This window comes from Macadamia integrifolia, unplaced genomic scaffold, assembly GCF_013358625.1.
Source record: "Macadamia integrifolia cultivar HAES 741 unplaced genomic scaffold, SCU_Mint_v3 scaffold224, whole genome shotgun sequence".
In the NCBI taxonomy this organism is placed as follows: domain Eukaryota; kingdom Viridiplantae; phylum Streptophyta; class Magnoliopsida; order Proteales; family Proteaceae; genus Macadamia; species Macadamia integrifolia.
The window spans coordinates 119,176-136,546 of record NW_024868587.1 but is presented as its reverse complement, the minus strand read 5'-3'; positions in this window follow the sequence as shown (position 1 = coordinate 136,546).

The following is a 17,371-nucleotide window of genomic DNA, read 5'->3' as shown; positions in this document are numbered from 1 at the left end:
TTCATGATGTATGATTATAGAAATTAAACATATAGTCCATGATGCTCGTGATGCAATTCATTTATTTTATTATCCACCTAACAATATAACTAAGTCTGGTAAATGCTACTACAGAACATTAGACTATATCTCTGGTCTCAGAACTACCATCGGTTACACAGTGATACAAACCCTAGCTATGATTAGGAGCCTACCAATCCTAGTATGCATCCATCGGTCACCTAACAAACACCTGATAACACCCTCCTGGCAGTCACAGCACCAGTTTCACCATTGGCCACACAGGACAATTTCTATCCTCCAACAACAATCACATGGTATCGTGGGTGTGGCATTCTGGGAAGGTTCATCAAACATACCACCATTATGTTATCCAACACCTTACCCCTTATTGGCAAGGGAACGTAGCATAGGAAATATCACCTAACCACAATATCCTACATGCCTTCATAATGATACAGTTAGTATAGACCATGCGACACCGCTATCACCATTGGCCACGAAGCGAATCCATTTCTAAGTATAGTCCCAGAGTACATGACATCGAGAGCACATCAGCCACATGGTGTAACCCACAACTATATGCCTATCTTGCATGCAAAGCAATTGACTATAGACTATGCAACATAGGGATTCCCATCAGCCACGAAGCGTATCCATTTTCAAATGCAGTCCCAGAGTACACAATGTCGGTAACAGATTAGCCACAAAGTGTAATCCGTGACTACAACTAACTTTAATGCACATAATCAATACATGAATGCAACTAACATATGGCAATCAAAGTAACGGTACCACCTCAGCCACACAGGATTCTGTCTCATACATACAACAATCATGCGGCGATCACGGTACCAGTACCACCTTGGCCACACGGATCCCACCACACATATCAATATACATCTCAGGTCATTTCCATCAAAATATAACAGTAAAAGAACATCATCATCATTTAAGTAATTTAAATAATCATGCAAAAATCTATACATGTGAGCAGTTCTAAAATGATTAAACATTCTAAAAAATAAAAGTCAACTATCCCTCACCTTGATTATGCTTGTGTGGATTGGGGTTCAAGAATGGCCACCAGTTGTTCAATTCGCTATCGGCCTCGGGGTATGTGTGAGTCTCTATCCTAGACACGAGCGTAGTAGAGTGTTATTATGTGTTAGAAACATCAGAAGGGTCCCATAGGGTTTACCCCCAAAGAGCATAGACAAGGTCCCAAATTGACAGTACTATCACCGGAAACAGTCACTTTTCACTGGAAACATCAAAGGTGTTTCTGATGAGTGTAACAGAGAGCTCCTAAGGCTGAACAGGTAAGTGGAAACAATTAGCAGAAACTGACCCAGTGTTTTCGCTGGGGTGTTTCCGCTGGCAGTATAGAAGTTACCCATGAGATTTGAGGCTTTCTATGTCTAGCCCGATCATCGAGATTTTCTCTATGGAGTTTGTGGGGGATGTTCCTAGCATCATTTTAAGCCATAAAAATCTCAATTCCACTGAACCATTTGGGAGATACATCGATCGAACGATCAAAACCCTAGATGGTCATTTGGTTTAACTTGTTGTCGGAGCTCATCGGACTTGGTTTGAGCTCAACAATAGCACCGTGGAGGTGAAATACATAATCCCCAAGCTCTAGAATGCATGTGGGCGAGGTTCCATCTATACCTAGCTTGCCCTAGCACAAAATGAAGAGAGCGAGTGGTAGAGGAGGTAGCACTTATCTCCGGTAAGGATGCGCATAACCAGGAGCAAGTGTGAGTCCAAACCCCTTCTCTTTCTTCTTCCCCCTCCTTTCTCTTCCTTTCTCTTCTCACTTTCCCTCTCCCACATTCTTGTACAAGTGAGAAATTCCTTATTTCCACTTTTATAGTAAGCTAGGTCCTTAGGGCTTATCTGGCTGATCCCAGTTCAGTCCGAGTAGGTTAATCTGATTTCCAGTGCATGTGGGCCCAACTCCTTTGGTCTGTAGGGTGCACAAGTCATAAGGAAGGTGTGGGGGAGTATTTAGAGTCATCCAGGGTTGTCCACGATGTAGGTGATGGAGCCCATGAGCATCGGAACCCAACCAACAGCCTAAATGGCCAGCAAAAATAGGTCAATGGAAACATACCCAGTGTTTCCTGTGGCTTGTTTGCGGTGGTCCAGACAGCAAATTTTCTTGACTACTTGATGTCCACCAGTTGGTCTCGCACAGGTAGTTGCCCTAGGCTATGCTTATGTTCTTCCAACAGTTTTGGTGCGTAATGGAATTCAGGTGTGGGGTGTCGGCTCACCTACCGTTTGGGGTCGGAAGGTCTGAATCCCCTCCAGTTGGATTGGCAAGCAATACACGAGCATGTGGGGTAATCTCTCCCCCTTCTGCAATAGGCATTTTGGCGAGCCAAAACCCAATGGTACTTTCCATCGCTGGTCCGAGATCTATCACAACAGTTCAAATTATACCAGGTCAGGGCACGAGTGTAACAGAAAGTGTGGCTATTTAATTCGAAATTACTCCTCTTTCCTAGTAAGCTTTGTTCTCATTGGGATGGACCATTTGTGAGTCACCCAAGTGTTGCCCCATGGTGCTATTACAATTCAAGATCCTAAATAGGGCACACTTTCAAAGTTAATAGGCAGCACTTTAAATTGATGCTGATGGTATTACAGATGGTCAAGTCATTGAGTCTATTGACTTGATCAATAGTTTATGAGTTCTTTTGAGTTTCACTATTTGTTAGACTGAAGACAGTAAACTTAGGGCTTCTGTGAGTCAACCCACCATTTACTTTGTGTTTCCTTTCAGTTTTTGTTTCAAGTTTAGTGTGGGAACGTCGCCATGCCAATGTCAGTGGATAGCAGTAGCACTTTGGTCCATCAAGTTGTATTATTCCTTCCCTTTACTTGGCTCTATTCCCCTTATTTTATATTGCTTTATTCTTTTGCATGCCATTGGGGACAATGTCATTTATTTGGGGAGGGTGAATTTGTCAACAACTTGTACAACTTTGAACTTTGATCTTTATGTGAATTCACAATTTTTTTCTAATCTAGAGCAGTCGATGTCTTTATCAAGAGTATAGCAGCTGATTCTAGAGTTGGTTGATCTTTTTAACAGTTAATGAAACTTAGAATACTATTTATCTTCCCCTGTTGGTCAAATATTTCCTTTAGTTCTGATTTTTCATCTTTGGTGAATGTTTATGATGATTCATTTGTAAGTATGCAAGCCTTATGTGGTTGAAATTTTTCAAACCCATAACTTCCTCCTTAGTGACTGGATCTCTTTGCCATAAGCATTGAGTTTCACGTCAAACAACTGGAATGTCTATGAAGAAAAAAACTTCCTACTTAGTAACCAAGTCTCTTTGTCACAAACATTGGGCTTCACGTAAAATGGGTGGAAAGCTGGAAACTTTTTTACTCTTTAATCTAGTCTTGACCAATAGCCTATTTGGGTTGAGTAAGTCTGAAGGGTGATTTTCACCTAATTCCTTAAAACCCTCTGGCTTGAGAGTAATTGACCCAAAGCTCATTACATGATCCATCTAGAAAGCTTAAGAAGTCAAGACATTGCACGGATTGAAGCAATTGTAAAAAAACAAGAAAAAAAAATAAAGTATGATAATGAATAGTAGGCTTGTGTAGCACTTGGACTATCACACCCCATTCAAATAGAACTGGACCGGTGACCGGGTTACCTCCGGGTAACCCAAGAATCACAAGGATCATCTGATGCAGTAATCCACAACACAGCATGCAGCACAAGATATGAGAATATAATTAAATAATTCAGCAGAAGACTTATCACATATATCTGTAAATTCCCCACTACTCTTGATACCCAAATTGTTATACATAGTATATATACACATGTGGGCCTACAGTCATGATAATTACATAAGAAAGTAACAATTTAAATATCTAGAGCACAAAAAGGGAAAAGGCAAAAGACTCAAAAGGATGATGATGGGTAATCACTGTGGTTGCCCTACAACATAGCCCTCTCACATGCACCCGACACCATGCCCGAAACCTTCCAGAACCCACCAGTCCTCCATCGGAAGCTTGACGGTGGGCCCCAACTCTTGCTCCTCAATGGGGAAATCAGAAGAATTATCTAAAAAGAGGTATATACAAGGTATGAGTTCACTAGCTCAGTAAATTGAAAGAAAGACACAAACAAGTAGCCGCATTTCAAATCATCCTATATGCATGGAATTCATTTTAAGCCTAATCGCCTAGGCAACAATGCTAAGTCATAGGTTACGTGCTACTCACAACCATGGTGTGTGTATGCCTTGGGTATGAGACACGTTCTCCATCCCGCAATACACCCATAAGGTTGTCAGAGAGGGCCAGCCGTGAGTACTTGAAAAAGTAAATCATGTCTATACCACAGCATAAAACTAAATCATGGCCGAACCACTGTAGAAAATAAATGCAATACGCTCGGCCCTCTGAATATATCACCAAGGTTTTCAACTGTCCTAATGATCAGTCAGGCGTACTTCTAACCACCACAGCGGTCCGCGATCAACATTTTCCCCTAGTGATAACCCAACACCTAAACCCCTGTTGGGAAGGGTCGTGGCACGAGAGAATGTCAACCTAAACCCAATGTATCTATATGGGATTGTAAGACTACATAGTACATCCATGTCCCATTCCACGGTGCACTATACATTCATTCCCAAGCCAACTATGGCGTCTAATCTAGCAATTCATCACATATCCAACAATTCATCACCATCCAATATTCGAAATAATCCATGTTCATAATTCAAAGCAAGTAACAAATATTTGAAATTTTAAAGATACATCATAATGATTCAAAAACATATCCTGTAGTAAACGAGACATATGCATGAATGAATTTATGGCAAGATGATGAACATAATGAAAATGATGCAATAAACACTCCAAAATAAGATCAACGTCCCCTTCCCACTTACCTATTCACATACAAGATATGCACACTCAGTACGAGTGAGATCCGGCATGCGAAGATGAGGGTCACAAAACCTAAAATAGAAAGGAAGCCTTATTCATTCTGGGACCATAAAATAATGAAAGATATGGTCACAATGCATTTAATGAAGCAAAGGAGGTTGTCGATGCAGTTCGAGCTCGAAAGGAGCTCATTGGACCATAGGTGGATCATACAGGTGGGCAGGAGGATCCACTTGTGCAAGCCACCAATGCACAGCACCCAAACCACATTAACGGGTGCTACCGGTGGGTCTAGGTACCCATCGGTCCTACCCGCTGGTAGGACCTGAGGCCCAGAGAAGACCAATGGATCTCACTGGTGGGTCTGGCTACTCACCGGTGTCACCCACCAGTGTCCAACGAGTTCTTGCTGCCCCTATTTCCCCTCTTCAACCCGCCTTTGGGAACCCAATGGGTTGACTCTTTTGCATTTTCCACACATTTAAGACTCCATTTACATGAGTACAATATAGAACTAGGTACAAATCGAGATTTGGGAACAAATCCTACCTTCAAGCTCAAGAAAACCCAAAAACCCAAGATTCTTCCTCCAACTCAAGATATCACTTAAATGCCTTCAAATCTTATTTATTCCTTCTTTAAAACCTTTAAGGATAACATATAGACTCTTTCTTAACTCTTTGATTTGACCACACAAGAAGGTTTCACATGATTTAATGGATTTTACACTTACCTACCTCAAATTGTAGCTCTTAAGGTTCCAATCACCTTCCTAGCATCGAAACGGCAAGGTACAACTTTGGGAATGAGCAGAGAATACTTCCCCCACACTTTCTTCCCTTCTCTTCCTTCTTCCTCTCTCTCCTCTTTACTCCTCTCCACCAACCTTGCTGAACAATTAATAGGAGAAGAGTAAATGCTATTTATAGTTGGGCCATAAATATCTACTAGGGTGTGTTTGGGTTTGACACCCGATGACGCAAATCGTATTAAACAGCAATGCCGATCGAAGTAATCAAAAATACCGGACACACGTGACTCCATTACGACGGGGAACTCAAAACACGTGTGATCACCCAAGTTGGGTTTGTTGGGGGCCACATTTCCCCTATAAGTGGGTCATACGAGAGGGTCATACCCACCTGTTGGCCAAAACATGGCCACCTTGCTGGATTTTGGTGGGAATCAGTTCTCAACGCGTATTTCATTCCACCCACTTGTCGTGAAACAAATTCTCATCATTTAATATGACAACTTACCTTCCCTACCCGTGCATAGCCTTATGAAATGTGCAAGGGCATGGCTTAAGCATGCGAACCACATCGGGCACTGGCTCAAATTTGCCCGGCCTCCCCGCATTCGTAGTCACCCTTGTCGTCATATATCATAAGGCACCCACATCAACCCTTGCCGGTTCGAACCCTGCATGACCAAATTGAACCAATAGGACAATAAACCAGGTTTAGAAAGCAATGCACTACATTTACAACCCCCTTTTTAAAAATTTCATCCTCGAAATTGAATTACTTAGTAGTCCAAATAAATAAGGGTATTTAGCCTAGATTTCATCTTCTTTCTCCTAGGATGCCTCCTCAAGTGAGTGGTTAGACCATCGCACCTTCAACAAAGAAATAGAGTGGTTGCAAAGGGTTTTCATCTTCTGATCCAAGATTTTAGCAGGCTACTCTTCATAAGCCATATCAGCCTCTAAGTATTCTGGTTCCACAGCTAGCACATGCGATTGATCATGGATGTACCGCTTCAACATTGAAACATGGAATACATTTTGAATGTTGCTGAGTGAGGGCAAAAGAGCCAGCATGTATGCTACGGAGCCAACTCACTTCAAAATCTCAAATGGGCCAATATATCTCAAACTCAACTTGCCCTTCCTGTGGAACCTATGTAAACCCTTGGTAAGAGAGACTTTAAGAAATACCTTCTCCCCCACCTAAAATTCAATGTCTTTTCTACGGTTGTCCAAATAGCTCTTTTGATGTGATTGGGCCACCTTAATCTTCTCCCGAATGACATCAACCTTATCACACATCATCTGTATCATCTCCAATCTGAGCATTCAACGTTCGCCTACATCATCCTAATATAAGGGTGTCCTACATCTCCTGTCATACAATGGCTTATATAGAGCCACTCCAATTGTGGCTTGATATCTATTATTATAAGAAAACTCTATAAGAGGTATGTTTTCCTCCCAACTACCACTCATTTCCATCACACAGGCTCTAAGCATATCTTTTAGTATTTGTACGGTTCATTCGGATTGCCCGTAAGTCTGTGGGTTGAAAGCAATACTTAGGTTCGACTGTGTTCCCATGGCATGCTGGAGGCTCTTCCAGAATTTAGATGTGAACATTGGGTCTCTGTCGGATACAATACTCACTGGCACCCTGATGAGCACATTTATGTGTAAAATCTTAGGTAGTAAAGCATGCATTTTTACATATTTAGAATGGAGCTACCTTACGTTTTGCTCTCTTTCTGCAGTTTTTGTATTTTAAAGGCCTTAAGGACTATCAGGTGCCATATCTCCAATTTTACATATAAAAATGTCTTGTTTCTTTCAATGGTTGCTAAGAGGACAAAATTCTGAGCGAGATAGACATGTTGCATTAAAAGTACACACCCGTTTGGTCACCCGTACAAGTGATTATTCTTTTCGGGCTAAAAAAAGAACAATAGATCAAAACTGAACCGAGATGTAGAACTAGCCCGTTTGCAGTTGTCCCAAGTGTACAAGGAATATTCCAAATGCCAACAAGGATCGATGGAACCCCTTGAGTGATTGAAGATTCTTTTTTGGTAACAACAACTACCTAGCATAGTTAGTGAGTTGTGGTGTGCAAAAATCCCTTGCTCACCAAGAGGTCTCAAGTTCGAACCTCTTGGCTGCTATTTTTTGGAAATTTGTTTGGAAGATTTTCTCTTTCCTACTCATCACTTAAAGCAAGGGGCGTGGATGGGACTTCCTACTCAATTGAAAGATGTCCTAATCGATTCAAGCAAGGAATAGGAGATTGGCCAAGGAAGTTTGTGCACAAGTTGGAAAAGGAGAGAGAAAATAAATAAAAGAAGAAAAAATTGGGATTTTGTGCACAAGATGTAAACGGAGAGAGAAAATAAATAAAAAAAGAAAAAAAAGAGAGAAAAAATAGGGAAAAAGCAACCCAAAATTGTTGGATCTCCTCTTCTCCCACACAATTTCCCTCTCCTCTCTCTTCTCTCTCCTCCACCTCATCACTAACATATGGAATATGCTATTGTGGATGCCCCCCCCATCACACCCAAATCATTGGATACCTCTCCCTCTCCATATGATTTTTCTTCCCTCTCTTTTCTCTACCTTATCTCTTCACTCTCTCTTATGGCCACCTTAGTATTTTAGATTCCAACTAGGAAACCAACTTGTTGTCCTAACCCTACCCCCATCCTCTATATAAGGAACACACTCAAGCAAGAAGTGGACCACTCTCTCTTAGGATTTTCTTTAGTCTCTCTTGTCCTCTAGGTTTAGTTCTTCTCTAGTTCTTTACTTTTTCTTTTGGCTTATGAACTTATGTAATGGAGTTTTACTTAATGAATGCAAGTTTTTTTCATGTTCATGGTTCATTTTATTCAGTTGTAAGTTTACTTTCTAGTTCTAGGTTTAGTTCTAAGTGACAAGAACAAGTTGTGGAGCATCTCTTTCAAGTTCAGATTTGTCTTCTCTAGTACTAGTAATTTTAGATGTAGTTTATTCCAGATCTGGTTTTTAGTATTGGTAGTATTTCAAATCTCAACCAAGTTTTCAAGTTTTCAAGTTCAAGTATTGAAGTTCAGGTAGGTAGGCTTCTCATAAGTCTTCTCTCCCCCCTCTCATTCCCTCTTCTGACTACCCTTTCCTTCTTAACTTAGTATTTTACTTTTAGTCTTTACTTTATTGTTTTCCCTTTCCTCCAAGGTTCACGGCTAGTGTATGCGTTGGCTCTACCCCTCCCAGCCAGAGAACCATCCTCTTTATTTTTAGTTTTTAATTTTAGTTTCTTTTTATCTATGTCGTTTGATTATTTAAATTCTTAGATGCATTGGTTTAGGGCAGTAGTTAAAAGTAGATCACTACAATTAATTAGTTCACTTTTGCATTACTTTAAGAAGTCAAAAATAGAGTGGTTGCTCTCCTTATATTCAACCTGTTAGCTACACTTATCCGTAAGCTTGCAGTTACTTTTAAAATCTCAAACACACCCCAGGCAAGCAAACTACATTATCCATGTAAAGTTTTGCCAACTTGTCCATGGAATAGGTAGTCTTGATTGGAATGAAATGAGAGGTCTTGGTAAGCCTGTCAACTATCACCCAAATTGCATCCATCCCCTTGGGTGTATGAGGCAGCTTAGTGACAAAGTCCATAGTAATCATATCCCACTTCCACTCCGGTATGGGAGGGGTTGAAGAGTTCCATAAGGTCGATGTCGTTCCGCCTTAACCTTTCGACATGTGAGACAATGCGCCACATATAGGACCACAGTAATCTTTATCCCTAGCCACCAGTAACTTTGTTTAAGATCCTTGTACATCTTTGTGCTTCCAGGGTGAAGGGTGTCAGTCACTGGATTAACTCTTCCATTACTCCTTTTACTAATGGCTATTCGCTATTCCCCGAACAACTCGATGAATAGGGAACCAAGCAGTCAACCATTCACCACACCTCAAATTCAAAACCAAAACATCATGTGTCCCAAAGTGATGTCCATTTTTTGGTAATGGATATACTTAAGAGAAAAGGTTTGGAATTCGACCGCCCTCGTCTGGGAAGTTTTCTCGATTCTCTTATCATCAAAAAAACCAATTCTCAATTTTTTCAACAAATACTTCAAGAAATCGAAGATTTTCTTAACCACATGAATAGACTAAAGGCTTTTATTCCTACACCTCAAATAAAGATGACAACTGAAGCAACTGGCTATGGCAAGCAGTGCTTTGAGCTGTGTGCTTCCTTTATTATCTTGTCCTATATCCCAAGTGTAGACACCCAATTTTTTCATCCTCCTCTGGCTATGATGAAATATGGATCTTGGACGTGATTTCTAGCTTCAGATCGATGGAGATGATAATAGAAACTTTCCCCTACCCAAAACCCAGAAAACCCCGTGCAAGAGAGAAGAGGGTCCAGTTTTGACTTTTTATATATTGAGAAATCTGGTCAAGATGATCGTATAGATGGATAGTAGTCAGAAATACAATTCTGACAATATATGACACATCAAAATCAAACTGATGGATCTCCCGCAATCATCCCTAGAAAACCACACTTTCCTACACGTAGGTCGCGCACAAGAACAGTCCCGCTGGAAACCTAGAAAAATCCCCTACCTGCCCCAAACACCCTAAAATTCATCCACTACCTACCTATATAACCCAGAAACACTCCTAGACCTGAAACCCTAGAAACCCTCATGCGGGAGAGAAGAGGGTCCAATTTTAACTTTTTATACAGAAAGGAATCCAGTCAAGGTGACCGTACGGATGGACAGTGCTCGAGAATATGATTTCGAAGATATATGGAACGCCAAAATCGGACTTATGGATCTCCCATAATTGTCACCGAAAAAACCCCTAATCGTTGCACGCACTAGCCAGCAAGCCAGCCCATGTGCATGCTTGCTGCCCATGGCTGCAGTGCATGCTTGCTATCCATGGCCTGTAACGCATGCTACCTACACCATGCACCTACCATGCACCACCCAAGCCAAGCCCCTGCCCACCAAGTCATGCACCACCCATGCACCCACAGCCCGCGCCCCCTCACCCTGCAGCCCACCCCCCTACACACAAGCCCATGCCCCCACACTCAATGCCCATGGCTCCGCACCAGTATACCTATGCTCGTGCCTCATAGGCTCGAGGCCCTACGCACCATGTGCTGCCCAACTGTCCCATCTACTACCCATACGCCGTACACCCATGACCCTGTCCCATGCACTTCGGCCCAATCATTCGCACCGTCAACGACGGCCAGGATTGGTGTTCCCCTGACCCGATGGGTGAAGAAATTCCCTCTTCACCCACTTAAGACAAAAAAAACCCCTTTTTATTAAGGATTCTCTCTCCCAAAAAACCCCTCTTGTACCCGTTGGACAAAATCCCTCCCCACCCATTTTGGTCCAAACCCCTCTTTTACCTAGTGCATAAAGGTCCTCTTCCCCCACTTTAGGCAAGAACCAACCCCCTTTCTGTCCGTCGGGCAAAGAGGTTCCCCCTTTCCTATTGGCAGGAAAAACCTATAAATACCCCCCTCCTTTGGATAAAAACACATACAAATCCCACCTCACTCCCTTGTAGTGAAAATCTCCTCCCCTCCCTCTCTTGATTTTCTTCGGGTCTTCGGAGCGATCTTCGTCAAGATCCAAAATCTTATTCGGATCTTCAAAGTGTTCTTTGGGACTTTGAAGATTTTCAATCCAAGTTTTTAGCCCAATCCAGTTTTTTCCAAAAATAGTATGTTCTTAGCCTCCCCCCTTTGATTGTTCTTAGTTTTTACTAGAAATAGAAATCCGTCCCCCCTTGAGGTTCTTCGGGTCTACGGAGAGATCTTTGTCAAGATCCAAAACTCTGGTCAGATCTCCAAAGTGTTCTTCGGGGCTTTGGAGCTCTTCAATCCATTTTTAGGTCAATCCGTTTCTTTCCAAAAATAGCAGTTCCTAGCGGAAGCCTTGTCCGAGTGCCCCTAAAATCTTTCTAGAAATAGCCATTCCTAGCAGAAGCTCTATTGAAGTGCTACCTCAGCCTAGCCCTCCCTTAGCCTATCCCTAGAGGAAGCTCTTCCGGAGTGCCACCTCAGCCTAAGCCAGAAAATAGCCTTCCCTGGCTGAAGCTCTGTCCGAATCCAAATCTGAAAATAGCCTTCCCTAGTCGAAGCTCTATCTGAATCCAAATCCAAAAGTAACCATTCCTAGCCAAATCCCTGTCCAAATACCATCACAATTAGCATCTCTCAAGAAAGGAAGTTGGAGGCTAATACGATCTTCCCCTGAGACAAGAGAATCTGAAAGACAATCCGAGCCAGTACTAATTAGGGGCCCACCCCTCTTAACTCGAAACAAGAGTTAAGTTTAGGTATAATTTCTCAACCAACTTATCATAATGTAGACTTTATAAAGACTTTATTTTAGTGTATATATTAGTTTAAATTCATTCAATGTATATATGTATGATACTTAGCCATGCGTATGGAATACTAATAATCGTGGATAATGTTCGTTCTTAAGCATCTAGTAGGAAGACCGGTTGAACCGGGCAGATTGGGTTCCTAACACCTTCCCAACTCTGTAACCTAACGCTTACCCTAAATCTCTGGACTAGACAAACTTTCGGGCCCTTTTCTCTAGAATTGGACCCACTCCCGGGTCCTAGGCCCATAATCCTAGGTGGTGACTCCAAACCCTTTTGTATAATCCCTACCCCCGTATTGGACCATCATCAAATCGCCGTCTCGAATGATGAACTTTACACTCTTGCGAAATAGGCCTTCATGTACCTTTTAGAGGTGATACAGCGGTGCAAGGCTCGCAAGTAAAGCACACACAACATACCCCTCCCTCGTTAAAAAGAGAGAGAGAGGAGAGAGGAAGGAATCGATGCTAAAAGCCCCCTTTTCACAAAGAGGGTGGAGGCATTCTCCAGCCACTACCCTCACAGTGGCAACTCCACTGAGGACTAAATGTCAAGCTTCCAATACTAAATGCTACCTGTAAATGCAAGAACATTTTCCACCACCACATTTTTGAAAACATGTTGGTTAACCCCATGTTTGTAATTGTATTCACTAACTAAATCATGCATCGTGCTCGAAGTGAAATCATTTTGCGAGGGACTCCCTATCATACCCACACCCTCGGGAGGGTCAGCGCATGTCATGGAGAGTACTCTGAGAGCAAATGATACCCGCTTCCTACACAAGAATGGAAGGTATCGTCAAACGGCGAGGATGTTGTATTTGTGCCCGCACCCTCGAGGAGGTCCGTGCACTTTATGACATTCTGAGATCATGTGCATCATCAAACGGTGAGGATATCCGTATTTGTGCCAGCACCCTCGGGAAGGTCTGTGAACTTTACGACATTCTGAGATCGAATGATGGTTACCCTACATTACACTTTTGCACACAATCAATCATGGTTCCACCACCCCGTAGCCAATTGATTAACCTCATCTGTAGTCTCGAGTAATGGGAAAGGAAGTCATCCCCTTGATCTCGTACCTACGGGTATATCAAAAGGATCATGTACCTTGCATATATAGAACCTGTCAAGGAAGCCTTGTTGGTCCTATTGCATCCACTGTATGCTCGCATCATATAGAAAATAGATGAAGAAGCTAGGAGCGCCACAAGCTAACTGTAGAACTTGTTTGCGTTCTTAAAAAGGAATAATCCTATATTATATTCTCGTTGTAAAGAATTACTTTCCTAAGTGGGTTTTGGATAAAAGGTGTCCCTCTTCGTTAAGGAAAAATTCCAAATACGTGACTCAGGGGTAATCACGTCAGAGTCACGTCAAGTCCCGAGAAGTCCCGAGAAAATTAGGAGGAAGGACACCTAATGGGAAAACGAGTAAGGAAAGCATAACTTTATTACATGGAATGTCTTATGGGAATAGTCTCGACAAGCCATTTGTATGAATCTCCCGCTTATGACATTAGATGGACCAAGGGCATCGAACCTTATCCACCCCTTATCATTAAGCGGACTAGCTTTGGAAGGATCGTTGGTTGTTAATTTAGTGAATGTGTGACCAAGGGGTTGGGAATTCAATAATCCTAAAATAAGCCACTTTTGATTCAGGCACAATTCCACACCTTAAGTATTCTCTGTGGTCCCTTTGGATGCATCAGGGTAATCGATTGACTTGCAGAAGTCCAGTGTCACCTCCATCGTCTCCTCGAGACTGTCTACCACCAAGTGATTACAGCCCAGTTAGTATGGATCCACATGACTCTGAATCACCCGAATAGGCCTGGGTTTATCCCATGGAGACCTTGCAAATAGAAATCGCTAAAGTTTAGAGAGGGATAGCTCAAATATTGCATACACTTTAGAACCCTCCCAGAGCTGATCCCAGGAATGAGCCGGCACCAGCTATGGGAGATGTGGAATAGAATGGAGCTACAAATTATCATAGAAACTCTTCCTGAGTTGACTCAGGAGAACCAAAGCAAGTTAGGCCAACCGGTCAAAGAGGATCTTCACCTACTCGCCCAAATTGTCAATGAGGGGTCTATTCCTGGGTCCCTCCTCCCAGGGTAGTGATTGAAGATGAGGAAGTGGAGTTTGTCACACATGTCCGAATGGAGCCTCCAAAGACGGAGAAGGAAAGGAAACTTAGAGAGCAGTTAGAGAAGTTAGAGAACATGATTCGAGCGAAAAAAAAGCTCGAAAGGCTAAGCAGTGGATTCAGAGGAAATGAGTTTCTTCTCTGGGACAAGAATTCCCAAAAAATTCAAGTGGCAAACTGATAGGTTTGATGGGTCAGGAGATCCCAAGGCTCATTTCAAAGTCTTCCTCAGCATCGCCAAGTCGTGGAAACTTGCAGATAACCAGATGGGGCAAGCCTTTATGCTAACCCTATCGGGGAGCAGCACTAAGGTGGCTCACACAGTTGGAGTCATCCCAAACTCAAAATTGGGCAACGGTGGTGAAAGCCTTCACCAAACAGTACTCATACAACACCAAAGTGGATGTTTAGTGACAAGAACTTGAAACTTTGAGGTAGCACCCTAGAGAAGGATCCACCACCTTCTTAATGAGGTTTAGAGATAAGGCCGCCAAGATGGCAGATCGGCCTTCAAAAGCAAAACAAATGGAGATGTTGATAGAAAACCTGTCAAAGCCCTATTATGATGTTCTTTGCTATCAGTATTTGCAAACTTTTGATGCCTTAATAGCCAGCAGAACATGTGTGGAAAATAGAATTTAGAGAGAGGCCCAGTATCAAGGATCCTCCCAAGATGCAAGCAAAAACACCCGAGTCGGACGGGGAAAGGGTCTAGAAACTAATATGGTGAGTGCAGTTCAGCAGTCAATCTCACCAGGCACTTCATCACAGCCCTTCATAATACAAGCAGATGCACCCACCTAAAAGGCCCCTTGCCCAAAAAGGTAGTTTTCTGATTTGGGAATGCCCGTATTGGCCACATATGAGAAGTTAAAAAAGCAAGGATTGCTAGGGACAGTGTCTCCAAGAGTGATTAGCAACCCTCCTCCAGCTTGGTATAGGGATCATGAGTATTGTGCCTACCACACTCAAAAGGGGCACAATACTGAAAGATATTTAGGTTTACAACATGTAATTCAGAACTTGGTAGACAATGGAACCATTGAGATCAAGGTCAAGTAGCCTCCCAATGTCAGTACCAATCCACTCCCTGATCATGTGAACAATCTGGATGAAGAAACTACAGAGAGTGATCCCACTCAACTCATTGTACCTAGAGTTCGGAAGAATCATATGAATGCCCGACCTTATAGGAAAATCATGAGTCAAAGGGTTGGAATCATAAGGACTCCTAAAAGAAGAGAATCAACAGAAGAAGAATCAAAAAATTAGACACCCACCGTTCATCCTTCCTCATCAACAGAAGGGTCCACCGCACCACATTACCTACCCCCACCATACCTTCCACCTTCACCATATTATCAGCCTCCGCCATATCATCAACCTTTCCCTCACCATCAAAGTGGAGGAACCTCTTCATCCTATCACCCCCAATCTTCATATCCTACCTCCCATACCACTTTGTCTTCATACCATCTCGCTTCATATCCCTTATCAGCTTCATACCAATCCCATTCTCAAGGTTCGGTGTATAACCCAAAGGAAGGATGGACGGATAGGTACGATTGGAAGGATATGCTTGCACTACCAGATTCCCCAGAAATGATCTCATCAACAGGGTCATTCAATGCATTAGGGGAAGACCAAGAAAGTGATCCCACTTCTCTATTTCAACCCTTTATATCTTTAGAGGATGATCCAGAGTTAATTGAAGAGGTTACAATTGATCTTCTCATAGCAGTAACCACATTGGCCATAGCGAATAGGTTAAGGAATACATCTCGCTAATCCACATAGGGAGTGACACAAAGGATGATGAGTCAGGACTAGTCCAACTTTGAGCCAGTGATGACAAGACCAACCCTATGGAAATATTCCGGTCCATACTCTCTGAATACTACGAGTGTTTGAACGCCAAAGACTTTGATGGTCTAGAAGAATCTAATGAAGAACCAAGTGAGGGGGAAATCAGTGAAGAAGAAGATGATGACGATGACGATAAGGATGAAAATGAAGATCAGAAGGATGGAGATGACTCTGATTCTCAAGATGATGATGAGTACCTAGATTGGGATGACTACCGGGGGCCTTGGCACAATAATAATGATGATAAATCAGGGTACTACTCACCAAGAGATCCAGGGGGTATTTTATGTATACAATCGACAAAGATGACCCATTGGTTGATCCCACAGATGCTATTTAGTCAGCACTCACAATCCACATCAAAGAGAGCATTGTCAGCACAACTGAAGAAATTGCAACAACTTTCTCAGAAGAACAAGAATGCCCTTTGCCACACCTCCTCATCCATCAAGCCACTGAGCCACTCCTGAACTGAACAAGAATTGGAGAAAACATCAAGTTTGCTCATGCTATTGAGTCGACCAGCCTGAATACCCCTAGTAAGAGCATCAAGCCAGTTATCAAGTCTGTAGTCGAGTCTGTTGTTTATAATTTTGTGTCAACCTCCCATCTTGAGGAGAGTCTAGAGTCCTTACAAGTTGAGTCTATTACTCCTTCTTTCATGAATGAAATTTTTGATTTCGAGTATAACTTCCCTCCTTTCTTGGATGATGATCTTAATAAATATCAAGAATTAATAAAACAATGCAAACCAAAGAAAGCCAAACCCATCCGTGAGGATACTCGGGCTATTAATCTAAGAACCGACTAATGCCTTCGAGAGGTAAAAATTGGAACTACCCTTGATGGCAAAGAAGCAAAACAAATGATTAGTCTCCTAAAGTAATTCGCGAAAGTCTTTGCGTGGTCTTATGAGGATATGCCTAGTATCAACCCCAACATCGTGCAACATCAATTGCAGACTTACCCTGGGGCAATACCAGTAAAGTAGAAGCTCTAAAGAATGCAGCCAGAATGGAGTGAGAAGATCAGAGAAGAGGTTATGAAGCCGTGGAATGCAGGAGTTCTATAGGTAGTGAAATACCCCCAATGGTTGGCCAACATTGTACCGGTACCAAAGAAAGATGGTACGAATGTGCATGGACTTCCGAGATCTTAACAAAGTAAGCCCTAAAGATGATTTCCTATTACCTCACATTGATGTATTGGTGGATAATACAGTGGGGCATGCC